Source organism: Mauremys reevesii, linkage group 11, assembly GCF_016161935.1.
Source record: "Mauremys reevesii isolate NIE-2019 linkage group 11, ASM1616193v1, whole genome shotgun sequence".
In the NCBI taxonomy this organism is placed as follows: Eukaryota; Metazoa; Chordata; order Testudines; family Geoemydidae; genus Mauremys; species Mauremys reevesii.
The window spans coordinates 44,214,746-44,237,678 of NC_052633.1; the positions used below are offsets into that span (position 1 = coordinate 44,214,746).

The window sequence follows — 22,933 nt, forward strand, 5'->3', positions numbered from 1 at the left end:
CAACGAAGTGGGTATTCACCCACGAAAGCTCATGATCCAATACGTCTGTTAGTCTATAAGGTGCCACAGGACTCTTTGCTGCTTTTACAGATCCAGACTAACACGGCTACCCCTCTGATATTATTTATTTATGCGGCTCTGAAAAGTGTAAATAACAAATAAACAGAACAAATAAAAAAAGATGTCTTTTGCTACAGAACTTACCAGCTAGTTCCAGGTGCAATTTCATTAGTGAAAGTAAACAAAGGGTTCAAGGACCATCCATGAATGGTCACTCCCCACTTATATCATGTCTGGTCTTGGAAGTCCTCCCACTGGATGCTGCTAGATGGGCATGATAGGAAGAGATGACTCAGAATGTAGACATCATCACTCACTGAAGCCAGAAATGCTAGAATTTGATTTGTCATCTGGGCACAGATCAGCAACCACCAGCCCTAAGCTACCCACCTGTCACACCAAATCAAGCTGCTAGCCATCTTCTGAATGTGTCAAAGGCTCCACATGAGAAGCAAGTCAGCTGACAAGTCTATGATGAATGGCACCATTTCCTTCAGAGAAACACCACTTGACAACTCATAGAGCTGTTTACGGACACCGAGTTAGATATAATGTTGAGTGATATTAGGAGCAGCACTGCTGCTGGCTATGACAACATATCATCAGAGTTCTTGAAGCACCTCAGGACTCATGCTCATCAGTGGCTGGCACAGTTCTTCATGCAAGTGGTCAATGAAGAGCAACTTCCAAAAACATGGTGAATGTCAAAAGTCATTGCTCTCTGAAAACCAGAAAAAGACCCCATAATGTTGCAAGCTATTGTTCGATATCTCTGTTGTCTGTGCCATTCAAGGTGCTGGAGCGTCTCATTCTTCAGCGTATCTCCCAAAAGTGGAATCAATACTAAACATTGAGCAAGCAGGCTTTCAGAGAGATAGGAGTGTCTGTGATCAAGTGCTAGCTTTGATAACATTCATTAAAAATGGTTTTCAGAAAAAATCTGAAGATGGAAGCTGTATTTCTGGATCCAACAGCAGCATATGATATGGTCTGGCATATGGGGCTCTTAGATCATCAAGACCAGAGTGGGTAGTCAACTTCATTGACCTTCTCCTCTGCAATAGATGTTTCCAAGTCCACATGGGAAACAGAGTTAGTTTATGGAAAAGACAAACCAACCATCTACCCGAAGGCTCTGTGCTGGTACCCATGCTTTTCAACCTATACACAAATGACCTTCCACTTACACAGTCCCAGAAGTTCACATATGCAGATAACATTTGCTAAGGTGTCCAAAGCACAGTCATTCCCAGAACTTGAAGATCACCTAAAGACTGACTTGATTATTTTGAATACTGTAGTCAGTGGTATTTACAACCAAGCGTGACCAAGACAATTTTGAATATGTTCCATCTTTATAATGCCAGAGCAACAAAAGAACTGAATACCTTTCTCAAAGGATACTACTTTGGAGTAATCCTAGATAGATCTCTCTCATATATCTTACCCACCCTGGAAAACTGTGGCTAAGATGAGGTCATGTAACACCTTCTAAGCAAATTGGCTGGCACTTCATGGGAGCAAATACTCAAACTCAAGTTGAGCTCTCTATTAGTTACTCTGCAGAAGTAGCCCTCTGTTACTCTGCTCCACTTGGCTCCATTTGTCGCATGGCAAGTTGGTTGACACACAACTACACTCAACCATGGGCATGTTAATTGGGACATTTCGACTTGCACCAGTACCCTGGATCCCTGTATTAAGCAATATCACTACTCCACACATCTGTTGTAAGGATGCTACCACTGGAATGGTTGAAAAGATGAAACCCAAGCCTACCACTACAGGCAGACCTCTTCAAACACCTAGGAGCACACTTGTTGCTGAGCATCTATTATGGGCTCACTTGCCTTGCCTAGATTTCTCTGCAGTGTTAATGTGGTGTGAAGAATGATCTACAGCTGACATCAAAAAACAGAGGGAGCAAGGAGAGGCAGCACGGCCAGCAGAGCCAGAAGGGAAGAGGTGGGGCCAGAGTCTCTCCACTTCTGGCCACGCTGCTCTCCCCACAGCCTCCAAAGCAGCTGCAGCTCTGGGGCTGGCAGGCTGCAGCCATGCCGCTCGGCCCTGCCACTCAGAGCAGAATGTGGCCGCACTGCCTGGCCCGCCAGAGCACACTGCAGCCACGCCGCAGCCACGCCGCCTGGCCCAGTCCGCTGGAACATGCTGCGGCCGTGCTGCCCAGCCTGCCGGAGCAGCTCCAGCCAGGCCAGAGACATCCTCCTCTGGCCCTCCCCAGATAAGGTGGAAAGGGCTGGGATGGGGAGAGTGTGGGGGTCCTGGGCTGTGGTGGGGTCATGTGGGGGGTGGTCACAAGGGTTACTCCTCTGATCACCAGCTTCTCCCCGCTAAAAAATTTCCCTACCAGTTGCTGTCCAGCCCGTCAGGGTAAGCAGCTGGCGCGCCGAGACACTTTGTTTACTTAGGTTTACCTCCATGCCTGCGGATGCTTGAGGTAAACAAACCATCTCAGCCCACCAGCGGCTTATCCTGATGGCCCAGAGCCAAGTTTGCTGACCCCTGAATTATAAGGTCAGCTTATGAATGAGTCATAAAAGTTTTCCATTATTACTTATCCATCTTGGGGTCGGGGTTGGCTTATAAGCGAACTGGCTTATGATCGAGTATATACGGTAAGTTTGTGTGTATTTAATTAGTGATAAATTTTCAAATTGGGGTGTTCTATTTTCTTGCTAGAAATGGGAATTATAAGAAGGTGTAAAATTAATGATAACTCATCTTTGGTTCCAAGTTGGGTTTTTTTTGTGGGGAGGGGGAGAGTCTCTAAGGGAATTTGGGGGGAAATAAAATGACCTATATTTTATTGTCGGAAAAGTCTTAGAAATCAAATTTATAGCAACATAAGATTTCTAAGTTATTTGGTGAGAAGGCTGCTGTGCTCCAGTACAACAAAGTTTTACCAGAAAAGCAAGATTTCCAAGATTTCAGTGGGAGCAGGATCAAGCCCTGGTATTTCAAAGCCGTTGTTTCACTGCATAATACATTTGTCAGCAGCTTCACACACGTAGCAGTGAATTCAGACTAGCTCATTCTGTAATTGTTTACCTGCCTTTACATTTTCCTTTAAAAAAAAAAATCTAGCCATTTTTGGTTTAGTGTAAGACAAAATGCATAGTGTAATATATCATAAGAAAAGGACATTTTAAACCATTGTTAAAAGAAAATTTCCTACTTCAGGTTTCAGCTGATGTGATTCTGCAATAATCAAAATACAGAACCTTAATCAGTTTCTGAAAACAACAACCTGCAGATAGTTTAGCCATCCTTAGGACCAGGTTATTCCTAGGTAAATGGAGTTGCACCCGTGAAGTGAGAGTAGATTCTGGCCCCTAGTGAATAACTCTCAACCAAGTCAGCAACTTCAAACTTTTCATCAGGACCTGAAATTATATTATACATAATATTAATTTAATATTTAAACATTTTAAAATATATAATACATAATCATGTATAATATCTATACAAACCCTTACACCTATACTGCTTCCAGAGAGGAGGCAATAATACTGTGTCTGCCTACATTCTGAGTGCAAGGGGAGTCTGCTAATGCTACCAATAGTGCTCAGTAGCACAGTGGAGGCAACAAGTATGCCTTGATGGGACTGGAGGTGTGGCCACATCTCTGTTCTCCCGGCACACTGGAAGTGATTGGCGTGCTTTACTGGGGAGAAAGGCATGGTCAACCTTTTTTAAAAGGTATAGCTAGAGTCTCTTTTAGAGATGCTCCTTAAGCACCTCCAAAGGCATCTGGCCTGATTTTTACTTCAGTTACACTAGCATAAATCAGAAGTGGGACAACTGAAGTCAATGGTGTAAAGCATAAGTGGAGTCAGAATCAGGCCCATTTTCCTGTCTTTCACTTCCTCATATATAATGCTTCCAGCCACTTCTTCTAGTGTGGTTCACTCCCCGCTCTCCTTACTCTTGTGCCATGGCTCTGAATCGAATAGCCAGAACCCTATAATATCTGTGAATGCCCAAAAGTACAGTATTTTCTCTGAGAGTCCAGATTAGGTGGTTGAGAGCCTTTTCTGTAACAAATGTAGTTATTGTATTAAAGAATATATATATTCAATTTAGATGTATGTGTATGTATCCACATATCCAGCTGATACAGGTATTTGACATTATATAGATATATACCCCTATAATTGTGGAAAGCACACAGCGTGATATAGATCATTTACTAAGTCAGATTAAAGGTGCTATTACTCATGGCAATGTAATACTATCTGTAATTTCTGTGATAAACTTGACATTATAAATCCTTTAATCTGAGTATTTAAAAGCTGTTCTATGGCTCATTTTTCAAACAGCATTCCCGCTAACACATTTACTGCTAATGAACCACTAACATGTTCTCTCTTTCTTAGATAAACGCTGTTGACCAACATTATTATTTGCTCCTCACATAATTATTTTTTTGGCTTTTTAATTTAATTGCTTCAATAAAAAATACACCAATAATGCATTTTTAATTACACTTCCCAGATGACCTATGTAAAAAGAGGTTTTATAATGAAGCCACAGTAATTAGCCTGTTGCAGTCCAGTTTGGGGCTATTGTCTAGTTGTCCTTTCCGTGGTTTGCCTTAGCATGACTAGAATTCTAAAAACCTTATGTATTATCTCCCATAACTCTGAGGAAGGTATTAAAAATGTGTGCAATACTGGCAGAAGCAGGCTTTCTAATTATTGTCAACTATTTCCAATGTGACTTGGTAGATTCCCTTGAGAACTGAAACAACAGCCCACTCCAGGATTTGTAATAGGCCCTAGAGCCTAAGTAGTTGTAGACAGAGCTGTTTCCCTCAGGATAGATAATTGGTTTACATAGCAGCTCAACTTCTGAACTAAATCCATTTTTTTCTGTTGTGATTTCCCTGTTTAATATATATAAACTATTTGGGGGGGGGTATTAAATATGATGTGACTCAATGTTTTATAGCAGAATAATTTGCATGTTCTTCTTTACTTGGAATGCTAATAACTATTATTACCCAACATTTTCATGCATGAAATGATAAAATATTATTAAGGCCAAATTCTGTGGTCCTTAATCAAGCAAAACCTTCAGTGAAGTCACTGGGAGTTTTGCTCAATTAAATACTGCAAAATTTAGCCCTTAGTTTGCTAAACAAATACATAAATGGTTATGATAGATATTGTACATAATATTATCTTCTGTCGGATTATTAAATAAGGCCACACTACAGTTTAGTTTTTTTGCAGGTGTAACTGAAACTACATTATAGGATGTTTATCTTTTATTTTTAAACACATTTTAAGGAGGAAATTACTGGAACCATTTAGTTGGGGGCGGGTTACAGTTAAAACTGGTAGACACTCAAGTCATATAATTACTGTTCCTGGTAATAACACCATGCTGCCAACAAAACAGGCCGATCTTGAGTTAATGCAAATATTTCTATCTCCAAAGAGTCAGTTTTTAAAGATAAATTTTACTCAGCACTTATAAATTTAGAAACAAAATGTACATACAATATTCTACAGGCCTGGACCAAAACATTCCATTAACTTTGTAATTATTTCCGGTGTTCTGGACCAATAATGGTGAATACTTTATTTAATAAGAGAAAGAACCAATCAAAATTATTTTTAGTTACCTGTTTTTCAAGTAGCATAATAGGAGCCAATCCTGCAAGGTGCTGAGTGCCATGGGAGATGAAAATGCTCTAACAGGATCATGCCCTATGTTTGCTGTTTAAATGGGATCCCTGACTGCATGGTGCAACGGAATGTTTCATGTGTCTTTCTTAAATCCAGCCACAGTTAGAGTTAGAGATAGCTGAGATAACGAGTCTGATTCTGTATTTTCTATTCAACCACTGATTGAAAACTGGGTTGCACAAGAAGTGCAGGATTGGGTCTAAAGTTTGCTATCTGATAAGTACAAGTAACTACAATAGCTATAAGTCTTCCCTTTTATCTACTAGTCAGCTCTGCTGAAAAATCATTTATTCATGTTACACCACTGGGAGACAATATTTGCTAGCATGCTGTCTTGGTGAATCATTATGTCCAGTGTTAAAATATCATTGCTGGATATTTTGTGCCCCTGAGATGACAATGTGCAGAAAAAGAAACAGTGGACAAACATTTAGCTATAGAGGACAAAATATGACGTCTACACAGATATCCTAAGGGTTGTAAATCTTCACAGAAGTACTCATTGACATTTCTCCTTGTAACTAGGTGTGGATTAAAATCTGCCCACAGTTATAGCCATGGAACTTTGATGTTGACTTCAGTGGGTTTTCGCAAGTGTAAGTCAGAGCGGAATTGGGCCCAACTGCAAGAGGTACTGAGATCTTGCAGCTCTCATTGACTTCAATATCTGTAAAATGTGTAAGTCCACCACTAGTGCGCCTTAAGGCTCCAATTTAAAAGAGCACTTAAGCACTTGCTTAAGTCCACTGCTAATCAGAATAGAAGTACTTAACTTTAAGTACATGCTTGCATCAAACTGAAGTCAATGCTGATGCAGGGAATTGTGAATTTAGCATTCCATAGCAAATGCAACAAAATCAACGCATTGCAATGGAGAATTCAAGAGCAATTTTTTCTAGTAGCCTAGTAGTTTCTGTGATTCATTGCACGTAGAATGTTTGTTAACAATAGTTAAACTATTTTGAATGTGTTAACTGTAGTTCAAATGAAACAGATATGTTTCATGCTAACACATGAATTTGGAGATATTATAGCTGTGGTAAAAGTACGTATCTTAGAGGAACAGAAAAGATGAGAAAAAATCAGTCATGTGGGTTGTCAAATATAACCTTTGGCATTCTAATAAACTGTTGCTTAGATAGAAATATCAAGCTATTACTAATGGCTATTAATGTGTACATGCTTCATGTAATTTTATAGTATCTTATTTTAATATCTATAATTTTAATGAATTGCAATTTAGGAAAGAAACAATTTTCATTTACTTTATATAACATAATTATGGACCAAATTAACCCCACACTAGTCTTAATTACATTTAGTTTCATTTGGCTGCTCAAGCAATTAACATGCCACTGTATTTTGGAAGTAAAAACCAAGTTGTTATGGTCTTTCTTCAAAAAACATGTACTTGTTCATCTCAAGAGTAGCCACTGAATAAAATTGTCCCTTGGATTTTGTTCTGTTTTGTTTGTTTACTGTACAGTCAGTGTTTTGTAGCACAAGAATGTAAGGATAATGAGGCCCTTCTGCACCTGGGGTCCTGTTATACTATGCTGCTTAATAATTTCCCCTCCATCCTTTATCTGCTAGTCTCAGATTGTTCCTATGTATTTCTCTTTTAATTGGGAACTAATTTTAGTTTTGCCATTAGTAGTGATAAAAAACACCCCAAACAAACATGTATTTCCCTAAGACTCTGAACTGTCACTCAGAATTTTTAAGAAGGAAATATTGTGGTTTATTTAGGACATAGGCAGGGCATATTCTCAAAGAAATAACTTAGATACTGTGTTGTCCATTTAGAAGGGCTTGGGAATGCTCCAGGAATGACAACATTTCATATCATTACAATTGTTAAATAAAATGTGGCCTTCATTTGAATACAGTCTAACCATGTATTTTTCACAATTTAAAAAAATGGTGATTATGCCATAAGACCTTCACACTTTTCAGTGGAAAACAACAATGTATTTATTTTAACAATACATTCAATTGTTTTTGTAGTGTGGCTCTTTTGGAATTACTACATGGGATTCAGGAGCCCTTACTCTAGAATCTAGTCCTAGAATTCAGTACATTTTCCATTCCTCAAAATTCAACTCTATTTAAGAGTCTTTTTTTAGTATCCCTAACTGCAATATTGAGAAAGCAATGGCCTTATACTTAACGCAATACTCAGGGCTAAATGCTGCTGCCTTACAAGAATAGTCACACTGACGTCTGTGGGATTATTTGCATAAATGAGTGATCAGGATTTGGCTCTTCATTCTTCAACTAGACATGGTGAGGTGCATCAATGATGTCCAATTACATCATGCCAAAAGCCATGAGAAATAAGATATATTTCCACTTTTCATAGAAAGGAAAATAGCAGGTATGTTCTGTTCTACATATCCCCTGTAAATCCTTTACTTCTCAGATGCAAAGGATTCTTATGAATGAAGACAACAGGCCTTGGAAGCGTGGAATTGTCTAAAGCAGGGGTCGGCAACCATTCAGAAGTGGTGTGCCGAGTCTTCATTTATTCACTCTAATTTAAGGTTTCGCGTGCCAGTAATACATGTTAATTTTTTTAGAAGATCTCTTTCTATAAGTCTATAATATATAACTAAACTATTGTTGTATGTAAAGTAAATAAAGTTTTTAAAATGTTTAAGAAGCTTCATTTAAAATTAAATTAAAATGCAGACCTCCCAGACCGGTGGCCAGGACCTGGGCAGTGTGAGTGCCACTGAAAATCAGCTCGCGTGCCGCCTTCGGCACCCATGCCATAGGTTGCCTACTCCTGGTCTAAAGCCTTGTGTACATTGGGAATTTGCCCTGATTTCAATCTTTGGTGTAGCTGCACCAGTGCAAACCTCTGGGCAGGTAAAGCCATTATAAACTACAATCTGAACTGGTGCAGTTTACCCCAGTTTCAAGCAGGTGCACATCTCAGCCTATAGCATATATAGTTTACACCATCAATGCCAAGAGTTTTCACTGGAGCAGCTACACTTGAGGCCAACCACCAACAGCTGGAATGCCCAGAATATACAAAGCTTAAGAAAACAAATTAGACATTAAATCACATATTACTGTCAGCTATATGAAAAACCGTATACACTGTGTATCCGTTTGAATGGTGTAGTACTTTTTAAAAATTATGAGCCAGATGCTTCCTCCTTTACTCACATTGAATAGTACCTTTCTTCACATCGATTTCAGTGGGATTACATGGAGTATGTGAGCAAGGGGGAGAAATCTGGCCCTACAGCAATAGCCTGAACAGTTGGGGTGAAATGCTGGTCCATTGAAGTGAATGGGAGTTTTGCTGTTGACGTAAGTAGGTCCAGGATTTCATTCTTGACTGAAGATTCATGTAATAGAGCACAAAGCACAAAATAGCTGCTAAAAATGGAGCTGATTATTGCTTGTTGTCTCCCACAAATTCTCTCTAATTATCTTTCTAGACAAAAAAAGCATTACAGTATCTACTTGCTCTTCTTTGTAAGGGAATTTACAACGTGAACCACAGTAGAATTCATGCTACTTCCTACTTATTGTGTGTGTGGTATGAAAATATTGTACTAATTGCCAAAGGTAGTAGCACGTCTTCACATTTCTAATGCAAAAAATGGTAGTACAGCTTCACATCACTCATTGACTTAAGTTAAAAATATGGTGCTTCACAGAATTTTTATGTGCACTTGCTCTCCATTAACACCCTTAACTCATCTGCAATGGCTTTATTCTCAGAGCACTACTCTAGCTTTTAACTTTTTAACTATACCTGCAATGCAACCCAAACCTGACTAATTCTACCCAAAGCAATTACCTGATTAACTGTGGAGAAAGTTACAGAATATGCAGGAAACCCAAAGGTGTTGTGGGGAGTTCAGAAGATTCAGCACAGGAGGAGCAGGAAGCAGAGTAGGTCTGTGACTCTTTTGTGCTGCCTGTGTTCTGCCTGTCCTAGGGTCCAGTGTGGCTGCATGCACAGGGGCTGCTCTAACTTATGACAGCCCATTCTGGGCTGCCTATGGGTTGCTCTGCAACACAGAATCCATGTAGCACTCAGCAGAGCTAGCCCCCCCCCCGCCGCCTTACCACATACATGCCTTTTACACATAGGGGCCGTGAGAGGGCACTTGCACGGATGCTTATGTCAGCTCTACACTGCTTCTGCTCAAGGGGAATTCTGTCCTGGCCTCTTTACTGCTCCTTGACACCATGGGAATGATCAATAGGGTCCAGATTGGCCCCACTGTGGTTTAGCAAAAATATTATTCAACAAAATAAACCATTCTGAAGACTGCAGTTAAAGGGCCAAGAAAAGACAACAAAACTTACAATTACTGAATAAAACATTGAGAATTTTTAAATGCACAGGCTTGTTAAAATTTGGGTCTGGGAAAGGAGCCTCTCCTGACCTCTCAGTAAAGGTTTAATAGCAGAATGCTGTGGTCAGATTACTTATTACTAAGAGGATGTTATTTTTAACACAATATGCTACTATACATTTAATAGGAAATTAAGAAATATTATAAATAAGTAAAACTAAATGACAACTGGCAAAATAAATGAGTAAAGTACATTATATGATATATTATCCTTGCTTTTTTATTGTGTTTGTACATTTGCTCATTAATTCGCAAAATTTAGTAATTCACCATGGATCTCCCACTCAGTCATTGGTGTAAATTAGCCAGGTTCTACTCTATTTCACACTCAAAGCACTTGCATTATGGTTGGATAATGGTTATATCATCAATAAAGAGTATGAATCCAGTTATGTGGAGACCCCAGCTTAACCTTTCCATATGCTATTGATATTTATAGAGCTTCTGACATAATCAATTAGCCTGAAAACTGGTACTCATGGAAGGTAAACCCCATATAAAGGAACCATTGCATCTGCATTTTCATTAACCTTTCAAATAAATGTGTATGAAAAGGAATAAGCAAAAATAGTCCATGTGTAATGTACCATAATTCCCCAAATTTGCAAAAGACAGACCAGGCTGTGAGAAGGATTGTTTTTCAGTGGTGTCCTCTTAACTAAGTAGAGTGATCTACAAGTGCTTTAGTCTTCAATCTGATTTTTGGAAATATGGTGAAAGTGATACAAGAAACCAGTTTTCTTTGTTAAGGTGAAGTTGCCCCAAAAGTATCTGCAAATTTATCAAAGCCCCATTGTGCCTTTCTACTGACTTTAATGGTGTTTGGATCAAGCCCTTAGAAAACACAATTTTGCTGCATACCTTTATCAGATTTACTCTGTTAAACACTCCATTTTTGTTTTCATAAGTAATGGCTTGAGACATTTTTCACACCATTGTATTCTTTAAACTGCAGCTTCCTACACCCAGGGATCTCCCCTAGATGTTGAGTTCCCCATGCATCCTATCTGTACCCTGCCCCGAGAAACTCCCCTCTCCTTCCCATTATTGAGCTTCACTGATCCACACATGAATTTTTTTTTCAAGAGGGTGGGATAATTGTTTATTTCAGGGTATCATACCCATAGAATCTTTGGCACCTGGATGTAATTAAAAATACACAAACAACTATTAGGGCCTGATTCTCCTCTCATTTGAACCACTTCTCCACCTTTGTAAAGCTCTTTCATTCAGTGGAGTTAATCTTGATTTACACTGGTGAGAGAAGAGAATCAGGCCCAAAATAGTAATGTAGCCCTTGTGCTACTAAAGAGAAACCAAATATTCTCCCATGTCCCCTTTGTTATATAGAAATTGACTCGGCAGAATTCCTTAGGTCAGATATTTACTGCAGGGTCTTTCTCATGTTTGTAAAACCAAATTATAGGATTGCATAGGGGAAAATCAGGATAGTTCCCCTACGTTTACCATTCTTATTTTTATTTTAGAAGTTAGCTAATTATTTGCAGATTTCTTTTGTGTGTGGGGGGAGAGGGAGGGTCAGAGGAGAGTGGCAAGAAGATGTAGTTGCACTATGGGAAAGCAGCATATATTGGGATAAAATGGTAAAACAAAATATGTAAAGAAGAATGCCTGTGAGAGCAAACCAAACAAAATCCCCAGTCAGAGTCTTTCATTTGAACAGAGACAGAGCAAGGGCCCAATGCTGCAATAAGATATTAGAAGATATTAGAAGTACTGATATACTTTAAACTGAGTTCCAAATGTGAAAATGTGTGTGGAAAGGATTTTTTGAGGTCACTTTGTATTCAGCCCCAAACGTTAATCATACCTACCTGAATATATCTCTGGGAGAGATTAGTGCTCAGAAAAATGAGGGAAAACCAGTGGAAGAGGGCAGTCATTAGGACATGTTGGGAAAAAAAATGCATTCAAATTCCCATGAGAAAAGCAACCTGATGGTAGTTCTGGTTGTTAGAAAACTCTTCTCTGTTATTTTTGTTGTGTTCCTATTTTTGAATCCTTGTTACACATCTGAGTATCAGAAATGTGTACACGGGCAGGTTGTAAACCATTGAGAGCACTGGGTGTTCCTACAGTTAGTCAAACAAATCAGTTGGCTTGTGCTAGCTCAATTTGGCAATTTAGCATCTTGGATGCCCTTCTGCTATTGTATTACCTGAAAGAATAAATAGTATGGCAGGAGATGTAATCTCATCACCTATCTCATGCTTAAATCCAGAGTCATAAAACAGCTTGCCTTTTTCAAAGTGAGTCTGCCTTCGCTTGTTTTGTCAATCCTGAAATTCACTCATGTACATTCCCAAGACTTTCTAAGGTATATGTAGGTCCCATCTGCAGACCAGGAGTCAGAATGAGACTATTGAATCCCCAGAACACATTTAACAGAGCTTCCCTATTACATGCGAGTCTCCTCTTATGCTGGGGTTACGTTCTGCTGTCAGCACGTAAAGCGAAAATCACATATAGTCAAAATTACATTGAGTGCAATGGCGGGCGGAATCACCCGCACTACAAGTACAGTATTAAAATTGTTATTTTTCTCCTTTTTTGTTTGTTTTTTTTGTTTTTGCCGACCGCGCAAAGCTGAATTTGCGCATGTTAAATGCGTGTAAGATGAGATGCGACTGTATAGTGTTTTCAATTACCTAATACTTTTCAAACCAATCATTTTCCTGTGAAAATAAATATTCAAGATACATGTCTTGTATCTCTGTGTCTAGTTTATGATCTTGTATAGTGCCCATCACCAGCTTTTTGAAACACCTCCCAGAGAAATGAGATCTGCTATTTGTGTCCCTAGTGGATTTCATGGAATCTTTACTGTTCTCCTTTCCTTGATTACAGGAGGATTTGCTTGGCCACGTATGGTCAGACTGGAAGAAGAGACTATAATAAGTTTTCCCCCTTACTGCTAATGGTACCTTTTGTGTTGTTAACTTATAAAACTAAGTCCTGATCCAGTTGCCAAGGTGGCTGTACTTCAGTGGTTGGGGCAGATATTCCTGTGTATTTGGGCTTCAGTCCTACTCTCATGATAGTAAATGGGAACGGCTTCCTGCTAAGTAGGTCTAGGCTCTTGGGGTGAAATCTGGTCCCACTGCAGTCAATGGCACTATTCCCATTGACTTCAGTAAGGCCAGGGTTTCACTCACAGTCTTCAAAGTGCTTTGGTATCCTTAAGAATAGGAGATGCTGGTAAGTTATTAATTATAGATTATTAATATATTATTGGAGAGAAACTCAAGAAATTATTACACAGAAGAAATTTCCTTAAAGCATGGAGACCTGTTGGATGGGAGACCGAATACAGAATACTTAGAGCAAGATGATGACTGGCAAGGAAAGTTACATTTTCTGCAGGACCAAATTTAGGATTACCATGGCAAAAACTAATATATTCTAATGTCATATGTTGATTAAAATATTGCAGTTTTGCTCAAATTGCAAAGCTAGAAAATGTAGTACAAGTTTGGCATCCATCTTATCATTCAAGAAGGGATGTTCACACTATAAGATGGTGTACTAAGTAAAGAGCTGGTCTTGTGAAGCACTAGTCAGTGGCCTAGTCCATTTTGTTTCAAATCACATCCCACGCATTTAATGCAGCTGGACTCCTTTATTAAAATGGGAAAATATATTGTTTATAAGGGCTACTCTTGACAAATAGAAACCAAAGCAAGGTGCAAAAATCTATTGTTCCCATAACCAGAGATACACTGTGAAATGGTATAAAGTGATAAATATGTAGTATAATTGTTTGTTGTTGCTATCTATCTGTGCCTAGTGGCAAGGAAGTCTAAATGAATTACAAAGGAATTTTTAATAAAAGAACAAAAAATAATGGGTTCTATAACCTGTGAGAACTTTGGATAAAAAAATCCCCTGAAACTGAAATTCTCTTTAAAATCGTCTCAGTTTCTCTCTGTTCTTTTTTTCCCTAGCTCTTACTTAAAAGCCTCTGGGTGATTTGTCCTATTCCCTGCCCAATAACAGCCAAACCATTGTTTTAGGGAAGATTTTTTTAATGTTGTATATTTTATTTTATGTTTTTTCTCCCTAGGACATCTCATCCATACATTGCAGAAAATGTGAACATAAGCAGCTGCAATATGAGATGAACTTTGAACACCAAATAGGTAGGCCCTAGAGGGGAGGAACTGAAATATGAGCTGCTTACTCTTGAAGCCCTTTAAACCCTCCAATCTGTTTTAAATTATTTTGGTGCCTCTATTTAAAGGTTAAATTTTTGTTGTTGTTGTGAGCCATAGTTTAGTAATACAAAACCTGGGCAATATCAGCATAGAGTCAATTCACAGATTACACACCCAGGGTCTTTTCTGATCCTGCCTAAAGTGAACCAGCATGTTTATACTTAGCAACACATTTTGACATGAATGAACTTTTCACGTCTCTTCTTATAAAATAAACACATGCATTCAGCAGGAAAAAAAAATTAACTAGCTCGACCATCATGCGTACATATGTTATTGGTAGACCATACATCTAAATCTGAATATAGTTGCAGATATACACAGATATATATAACAGTTACAGTAACACTGTACATTATACATCAAACCTTTCCCACTGAATTCTTTCTTTATGTTCATTTTTAACATTTAACATTTCATTAAAAATGAAACATTATTTTTTCCAGTCTTTTCATGGAAAATCTTGGCACCCACAGCATTTTTAATGTTTTGCTTTTCTTTCTACAGCATTTTGTTTCAGGGCACTCATAATTTGAGCACTAAGGCTTAGATGTCAGCGTGAATGCAGTTTCGATGGCTGCTTTTTGCCTTTGCCATTGCCACTTTGAGTTCAGCTCTAGTAAGTGCCAATGGGAAATTCCTAAAGGCCAAGCCATTTTCAATAAATTAGCATCAAGACACTGAGTCTTTGTATAGCAGTTAGGTGTAACTTGATTCAAAATGCATATTTGGGGATTTCTGACAATGCTGCCTTTGTTTTTTATGCAAATAGAAAAAGCCTTGGAATCTCTTGAATGTATATGATCAAAGATGACCAGTGTGAATGTATCTGGAAGCATTACCAAATGACAGAAATACCAGAGACGGTTACATTACAAAGATGAAAATAGACACTTTTTTGAATCACGCCTTCTAAAGAACACTCCTTTTTGACAACTCATTAATTTTATGTATTTTTAATCAAACTCATTCTGAGACATTGCATTTGACATGATACTCATCAAATGTTACAGTAGTCTGGAGACTCAGACATCTAAAATATAACAATTAAAGGGTTTATTCTGCTCTGAGGGTGCAAGCTAAGCTCTGTTAGAATTAATAAGAGAATTACACACATACACATTAAGAGGTGAATATGATTTTAGTATTTTAAGAAAGTAGCATGGCATATTTTTCTTTCAATGGGTGAACTCTAACTTGGAGTTTAAACAGATCTTTTTGATTCAAATCATGATAGCCATCGCTTGCATACTGTTGTTCATTGCTGCTTACTCTAAGTAACGGCAATCCACTCAGTGAAGACAAGGCTTCACAAAATAATTATCATTGCTGTAGGTCAGCAAGTCCAACTCAGTATGAAAGTTCAAATACAGAGCCCAGTGCCCATCCCAAGAATTGGTCTGGAAACTCCAGAAGTATGTGAAGACATATTTATAGCCAAACAGAGGATGTATATGAATGTAAAATTATAGTGTATTTTAGTTTTTTTGTATCTGTGCTTCCCGGGATGAGGAAAATAAACCAGACTATGAATTCACACTCCAAAGCAATTCAATTTTTGTAGCATCTTCAGATTTTTTTAAAAGATTTTCTTTTGTGTTGTATTTTACATTTTTTTGTCAGATTCTTGTCACAGATTTAGCCTTTGACTATTTTAAATTTTCAGCTTAGCTAAAGTTAAGAAAAGCAATAGGAACCGTTATCTCCTCTTAATGCTGACGTAGGTCCTGATCCCTCCTTTGCTTCTACAGGCTTTGGATCAGGCCCGTCAGGCCACTATAATGCCAAGCAGAATGATAGCAATGTTGTGGAATCACCCTGGGAGAGTATTAATATTTTTAAAATGCATAAAAAATACAACTTCAAATTAAACAAAGGGAAATGGCACATTTTGAAGAAAATTCTCTGTTTTGCATCCCACATTTTTCAACATTTATTCCTAAAATACAAATCTGATGTTACTTAACACCAGTTTTACTTTGGTGTTACTTCACTGACATCAGAAGAGTCACTCCTGATTTATCTCACTGTGATCAGAAAATCTGCCCCATAGTTGGTTTATATTTTTGAAATAAAGAACAAGTAAAATTTAAAAGAGAAAGGAAAAGGAAAGACTTTGCCACACAGACTGTGACAGTTACACTGCTGGCATCAGAGGGTGGAAGTTACAACAAATTCTGTTCTTATCTGCCAGTTATCTGCCCAAAAAAAATCTGTTTCTAGTTTGCTTAGGGTCTATTTTGGCCCTCGGAATTAAGTGAACTGGAATTATGGCAATGTAAACAAGGATGGAATCAAGAGACTAATTATTTCTATAGAATCAATTCTCTATCCATTTTAAATTCAGCATAGGAAATTTCTGTGAAACTTGCCAAAAACATGGTTGAAGAAAGATTTGAGGTTAGTATACCTCATTCACTTGTGAGTTCTCAAAGAGATGTTATCCATCAGGCACAGCCTATTACAACCTTTCCTATCCAGAAAAACCTTTCAGAAGCGCACTTCTTTGCTTTATTTTTTAAATCAAATTGGTCTGTTCATTAAGTTTGAGCTCTATTTATTTACTATGAAAAAAATTAAGGTCTCTTAATAATAGGACTTGTTAAACTGGGACACTCTAAAGGTTCAAAAGTAGGCTTTGGCAGGTATTTAGTTTCAACATGTTTATTCATAGTGGATCTGATTCAAAGCCCATTGACTTCAACGGGCTTTGGAACAAGCTCAATATCTTCAAGAACAGGAGGAATTTTTCCTTAATTTCTGTTTAGCAATGTTAGCCTCTTCTGTTTAATTTTTTTTATTGCTTACTATAATTATGTCTTTTTAAAAAATTTCCTATTTAAACCATTGCATGGTTGTCATGGAATTGTTGGTAATGTGTGATTACATTATGTTGTCTTTTGCCAGGACACTTGTAAATGAGACATTATCCTCAGAGATTTTCTTGGCTGAAAATGTGAGTAATTAAAAATGTAAACAAATATTATCCATTGCATATGCCACAATAATAAATACTTCAGGATAATACAAGTTAATGACTCTTTAGGGATCTAGCTTAATTCTGCTACAGCATGTTTCATAGGTGTACAAACAAACAGTTAAGCATTTAATATTTTAGGCTTGCATATTGTATTTACACAGTACACTTCTCAATTCCAAAAAGGCAGCATTAGTGTAAGAGCAACAACAGCAGTAGCATAAAGGCTGCACTAGGACAAACAGGGAGGGAACATTCTAAGGTGTCCAAGCCTAGAAAGCTTCAGTGCTTAGGGCCATATCTTGGTCCTCTGTGCAAAGCCTGAGTAAATGAGCATAGGGCATGGGATCACTGCAAATGTGAGGAAAATAGAATTCCTCTCCCTTCTTCTTTCCACCAGTGGAGTCCCAGCTCAGACACTCTGCAACCTATGAGGGCATTGCAGACATGAAACAGCATAACTGTGGAGCCAGTGGACATCAGCCGACCCCACCATTCCTCTTCTTTGTAAAGACCCCAGCATGAACTTTTTGTGGTTTATCCCACTACGGACTATGTAATGAGAAACTGTGTGGTGCTGGTGCTTTAAGGGTCTTCCAGAGACATGGGTTTGGAGAAGAGGCCAGGATTTGGCTTCTGGATAGTTGGTATATTTTGGTGGAGGGTGACTAGGGTGTGAATTCAGGCTCTTTCGTTCTTTCGTTCTTTCACTTCTGAAAAACCAAATACCAGAGAAAGGCCTGGTCTAGTCCTTTGAGCACAGTACCCAAATCCTAGTGAAATGTAATGGTATTTGGTGCCAAATACTTAGCCCCCTTGGAAAATCCTACCCAGAAATCCTAGGGTTCTAATCCTCATTCTGCCTCTGATGCCTTCTATTACCTTGGCACACTTATTTAAACAATCTGCTTTAATTCCCCCATTTGTAGAACAGGAATCACAGTACTCACTTCCTTCCCATTATCTTTCTTCTAAGCTTCTCTCTTGCCCACTCTTTACTTTATTCTTATTTTCGTGCCACCCCTCATGCTTAGAACAGCATCTCAATTAATGGTTGCTAAACTACCTCCCTTAATTGGCATTAAAACTCCTAAACATTCATATGTTTAGGAGGCAGTTCAGTTATAATGTCCACTAAAAGGTCAGTGATCCTAGGAAACTGCAAAAGGACTCTATAGTGAGTCATTCATACGTCAGGTGTTTACATTTTGCATGAAGGTGCAGTTTAATTACTGCTGTCATATTAGCTGGTGGATCTGATTAGCTCCACTCATGATTTGGGGCCCCTTTCTCTTTTGAGCAGAATGAACTGTGCAGTCATCCAAGTTTAGGCAGAAAGCTTAGGCTAAAGGTTTATGTTTGGTTATTACAAAGATGGATTTCTTGTAAAACTGGACCACAAGGAAGTGGTAAGTTTGGATGAGCTAGTGTGTGTGAATGTTATGTTCACAGTGGGATGGGAACTTCACCTATATTTTTTAACCAATTATGGGTTTCACCCCACTGAAAAAATAAGGATCTTGGACGAAAAAATATAAGGATTTTCTACATTAACATAAGTTCTTATTTGAATTGCTTGGCACACTAAGTAGATATGTCTTTTTTTCTGAAATTAGTCATTCCAGTATTGTATTATCTACTTTCCTTGATAAGCTACTTTGTCTTATCTGCAGGAACATATCACTTTGTGTGTCCATGACGTAAGGTGTATGCTGTCCGTAGTGGTTCATAGAAAATGGTATCTTTACAAGACAGGATTTTCCAATGCTTTGATTTGAGATTTTCTCTCTTGCTTTTAGGCTTGCTTGTTTACTATGAGTCTTATTTTCAGTTACTCTAAGGCCCCTTTATACTACCAAAGTGAGGTAAAGGAGAAAATTACTGGGCAATTATGAGAATCAGGCAGTTGGTATCTTGTATAGCAACAGAACTATATTAAAAGATTCCAAAGAGCAATCAAAAACAAAGAATGAATATGATTTCACTATCTATTCTGTATTTTCATTTGCCAGTAACTCATGTTTTAAAATAACAATCAGGTACACAACTCCTTTTAGTAAAGGCTACACTATACATGCTGCACAGTATGGTAAATGAAATTCCAGAAGATAGTTAATGTGCACAGTGATTTCAAGTCAGTTGGTATTGTGTGTTTGCTGGCTCATTTGTTTTGATTAATTATTTCAGCGGGGAGGAAAAAACTGAAACTCAAATCAGGGAAATAAATCATTATTTAAAAAATTCTCTCTGTTGCAAAAGCCCATTTTTATTATGTCTACTGTTTCTTTAAGAAGTCACAACCTACAAACCACCACTATTTCCCCTCCCTTTGGCTCATTCTCTCACACTTTGTAAGGAAAATTTGTCATATTTGTTAGATCAGCGTAAAAGTACCTGACAGGCCTGTAATGTTGTTTTCATTTTTTGTTGAAAGTGGCTTCTTAGCAAAAGGGACAATGATTGAACCTACTAACTTCAACATTCTAGAATTGTTGGGTTGATTATTAAATATTTTATCCTCTATATCCCTGTATTTTTCCCATACCTTGTCTCTTGCCAGCAACTCTACTGCACAGTTCCCAGGGCTACTTTCAGTATCTGACCTCACGTCAATCATAACTTTTCCTCTTAGCCACCAATGCTTTCTTCCCTTTCCATTCTCTTCCATGCTACACAGGAGCTGCTGTGGAAGAGGTAGTAGCAGTGTAAAATAAATATAAAATGTAATAATTGAAATGACATATCTTTCTAACTTGGCTTTGGGTAATTTACACCACTGCTAAGCCTGTGGGAATGGAAAGCCTGAGTGGTGAGTTCAGCCATAAACTTCATTTGGTGGGCTTACCTTTTGTATTCTGTGTAACAGGTTTCTTTCCAGTGGCATTTGTTTGAGGAGATGAGACTTCAGTGACATATAGTACACAGTGACAAATAAAAAAGACAAGGCTGTCTTACAAAACTGTGATCTAGCTGAAATGAAATATTTCTGGTCCAGATAATGCAGAGACAACACGATGTGGTAATTCAATAAAATTGCACTGATCGTCTAGTGTGTCTTCGACATAACTGCATTTGTCACCATTTGTTGTGTCATGTCTTTCCAAGGTGGGACTAAGGGTATGGATAAGGACTACCTTTATACAAATATCTCCAGGGCATATAGCATATTGTCTGATAGAAATATTTTCTATTTTCCCCTCTGCTAACCTGTTAGTGGCTGGTGTAAACTGAACCCAGAGAGCAAGTATGAGCTAAGAAAAGCACACCAGGACAATTTCTTTACAATGGAAGTCAGAATGCCCTCTTACTTTCCTCTTTAATTTCGGGTTTCGCTCTTGTGTCAACACATCCCAATCTGATTATATAAAGATTTACAACTCAAGAAAGGAAGCTGATCCCCTGGTTTTCAGGTGTCCCAGGCTCCTGCTGTGCTATCATTAGCAAAAAATGGGAGGTATATTTCTTCTGAAATGGACATTTCTTCTGAAATGGACATTTCAAATTTTTATATTGTAGAAGTTACTGTACCATATTTAAGAGAGATGCGAGAAAAGGCTCATTGTTTTCCCAGTGGGTCTCCAGTGTGCATTCCTACAAACCTTGTGCACACAGAATCATCATGAGTACACACCTGGGTATTTACCTTTAAAAATTAAGCTAAGTCCTCAGGCGAGTGATGTTTTGCATGCACAAATCTGTCCGAGACCAGAATTAGGCCCCAGAAGTCCAGATTGCAACAGTGTCATTCCTGAAAAGCTTGTGCTTATATTTAATTAAACTGAAATTCAAGTCTAGTTTAATCAGACTGGAATTAGTGAGCCTGGATCAAATTCTGTAACGTGATTTTTAAATTGGCTAAAATGTGAAATTTTAGAAAGTTTCTGATTTGTCATGGGATTTTTGTGAAGCAAAAATCAGGAGTTTTTCATGGGTATACCTGGAGAAATTGAGAGAAATTATTTTGAATGCTCCTCACTGATGGAAAGGTTTGATTGTATTAGTGGATGGAGCAGAGAGACTATATAGACGTAAAAAATCACATCATGGGCAAAATTGGCAAATAAAAGAATAAAGATAAAATTTCAGAGGTTTTGAAATCTCTGAAATGTGTTTCAATTAAATATACAAGTAATATCCAAGCTAAGAATCTATGTAATGACAACTAAGTAAAATAATACTGAATAAAAATAATCCTCTTCAGCCCTCCCTAAATGCAGGCTCATTTACTTTCTACCACATTACAGTTCTTCAGAGTGTATTGTAGGAGATATCACTATTGGAAATTCAAGTGCCTAAACATTCTCCATGCTCTTGTTTTCTAAGAACTCCCACTGCCTCAAATGTACAAAGACACACATTTTTAATGAACCAAATGGACTGGTGTTTGTAACTGAGATAAGGTGTTGGGAATGGGTAATAGAAAGTCCCTGCTGAGTAAATGTAAAGTACCCACCTTACGAAATGTGAAAATAACAGGGTCTCATAGATAAATGACAGACAAAATAATCCTGTCACTTGTAGTTTGTATTCAGTACCTGAGCATTTGTTTGGAGGTTACACATTTTTAAAACCAATATCTTTCTTTAGTAACCTAGTTATATTACTGTTCCATGTGAAATATTGTAACAACAGATGGTACACATTTACCAGGTCTTAGAACAAAATAGTATATTGATTATGCAATTAAAGACTGTATCATACTGCATATGCACAAGGAGACCGAATTCAGGTTGCACAGGCCACCTTAATCGTGTCATTTGCTAACTTTTGAGTGGTTGACTATGGGCCCACTAGATTATACTTCCCTCCAGAACAGGAATTTTGGGCTCCAGTCCAGGAGTCTCCCCATCCCTCTGCTGTCAGCAAATCTTTGTGAACCCACTGGCAAAGTGTGGTTCTCATCCTCCTCTAGTGCTGATCCACATAGAGGATGACAACATACTATTAGTAACCTCATTAGCTCAAGCAGCAGATGTCTGTGAAGTAGATCTAAAGGCTCCAACCCTGCTGACGATACGTGGGTGTCCATATGATACCATGTGATGAAAATTTGGAGGGGGCAGTTCAGTTTGCGTCTTTTTAAAAAATAAAAATAACACAAAAATATTAAGAACAATATACCTCCCATTTTTTGCTAATGATAGCACAGCAGGAGCCTGGGACACCTGAAAACCAGGGGATCAGCTTCCTTTCTTGAGTTGTAAATCTTTATAACAGGAATCTGAAGTATGTGAAAAGGAGGTCTCTATATATATGGGGATAGAACAGAAATCCTCCTGGGAGATCTCCACGAAGCTCTCCTGGAGGTAATCGAAAAGCCTCCGCAGGAGGTTCCTGGGGAGAGCTGCCTTATTGGGTGCTCCGTGGTAGCACACTTTTCCGCGCCAGGCTTTCATGAGGTACTCAGGGAGCATTGCCTCCCCGAGCACGGCTGCATAGGGCCCTGGTTTGTGCTGGCTTTCACGCAGCATGAGCTCTCTATCTCCTTCAGTGATCGTCCTCAGGGTGATCTCACTCGGAGACTCCTGCATCTAATTAGGGGAATTACTGTAATGTTACGCCTGG

The 22,933-nt window shown here is 38.3% G+C and overlaps 1 long non-coding RNA gene across 3 annotated transcripts in view; it reads right to left on the reverse strand.

Annotated features, from left to right (window-relative positions):
- Positions 1-950: 950 nt before the first annotated feature.
- Positions 951-22,933, reverse strand: part of LOC120374937 — a 53,668-nt gene continuing 31,685 nt past the window's right edge. For 2 of the 3 annotated variants that reach the window (XR_005586350.1, XR_005586352.1), the window contains 2 exons: positions 8,949-9,123; positions 3,224-3,461 (listed from right to left, as the gene is read on the reverse strand). This is a non-coding gene — a long non-coding RNA (uncharacterized LOC120374937). Of the gene's footprint in view, positions 1,116-3,223; positions 3,462-8,948; positions 9,124-22,933 lie in introns of those variants that run through there. The other variant, XR_005586351.1, reaches the window with a different exon arrangement.